Source organism: Cyprinodon variegatus, unplaced genomic scaffold (assembly GCF_000732505.1).
Source record: "Cyprinodon variegatus isolate N-32 unplaced genomic scaffold, C_variegatus-1.0 Scaffold9, whole genome shotgun sequence".
In the NCBI taxonomy this organism is placed as follows: domain Eukaryota; kingdom Metazoa; phylum Chordata; class Actinopteri; order Cyprinodontiformes; family Cyprinodontidae; genus Cyprinodon; species Cyprinodon variegatus.
The window spans coordinates 1,208,936-1,210,449 of NW_015150462.1; the positions used below are offsets into that span (position 1 = coordinate 1,208,936).

A 1,514-nucleotide genomic window follows, 5' to 3' on the forward strand; every position below is an offset into this window, starting at 1 on the left:
CAAGCAGGTTTTTCTTGTGTTTCTTGTGAATTTGGTCTTACATTTTTATTTCAAGTGGCATTAAAAAGTCTTAAAAAGTCTTGAATTTAACTTCCTTATGCTGTAGGAACCCTGTATAAAGAAACACCACACCATGTTTAGGATGTTTTGTGTGTTGCTGCTATTTCTGGTTTCAAACCGGCGACTCTCTATTGATTTCTTTGAACAATTGCCTTCATTTATGAGTTCTTCAACACCAGCTGTTAATCTCTGCAGTCTATGCTTTAGATTTACTGTTGGGTTGTTGGTTTGCAACTGTGCCGTAGTCTTTATATAATCGGATGAAGAAATGGATTTCAAAGCAGGAGATTTTAGACAACTTGACTCAACTTTGAACTTCGTACCTAAATAATGTTCCTTATTCTCACAACGCTGTTTCTTCACTAACGTCCTCATATGCAGCTCTAAAGGCTTCACAGAACAGCTGGATTTATATGGAGATTAATGGCTAAATACAAATGGTTGCTTTTGATTTTAATTGATGGTATCAGAACTGTGAATTAGTTTGGTTGAGGATCAGCAAGATTAACAAAAAAACAGCTTCAGTCATCGGTTCCAGATGTCTCTGTTGTCTTTTAATCGGCACTTTTCACTCTAACAACCATTTCCTGAGCTTCCAAGAGCTCAGTGCTTGTATAACCAATTGGCAACACATTTGCACTTGAGTGGACCAGGCCACATTTAAACAGGGAGAAAAAAACAAAGTCGAAACAGAGAAACAAGAATAAAGTTATTAATCTAATTTACTAACTCATCTACATAATGAATTAGTCTGCGAAACAAACAATGTGATACAACATAACTCAAGGAGTTACTATAAAGACAAACAAACAAACCATTACTATGAGTGGTAGAATCCAGCAAGGTAATTGATGACATCATCTAGCCAATCTAGCAGGAAATATTGGACAAACAATGGTGAGTAAAACGGAAAACAAATACCATTAATATTCTTTGAAACAAAATACAAATTTTCAACCAATAATCCAGAAGTAATACCTTCATCCTAAACATATAGATGAAAACTGCAACATAATGCTAACACAAACAAACCCGGGATAGTTTGTGAAGCAAAGTTGCAAACTAATGTTTAAATTTAAGCATACAAATCTGAAAAAAGAATAAGGGACAAGTGGTGAACAAACTGAACCAAATTTGTCACAAAAACCAAATGGGTAAATTTAGCTCCCTACCTTGTGTTGGTCTATTAAAATATAAAATGTATTAAAGTTTGAGGTTGTAAGATGAACAAATATCGACATTTTCAAGGAGCAATAATAATTTTTTTCCCCTTTTCATTGTTTTTGTCATTACACATCACAAGTAAAGGCCAAAGAAATTAAGTCTCCGAAATTAACCAATCCACTTGGGGAGCAGTGGGCTGCCATTGTGCGGCATCCGGGGTGCAGTGTAAGGGTCTTGCTCAGGGACCCAGAGGGGCAGTCTTTGTGAGTGGGGCTTGAACTCAGAACCTC

At 36.1% G+C, this 1,514-nt stretch overlaps 1 protein-coding gene across 1 annotated transcript in view; it reads left to right on the forward strand.

The window, feature by feature from the left end:
* LOC107086615 (beta-1,3-galactosyltransferase 1-like) overlaps positions 1-1,514 on the forward strand; it is a 225,550-nt gene that overhangs the window by 117,346 nt on the left and 106,690 nt on the right. The gene's annotated exons all lie outside the window — the stretch shown is intronic.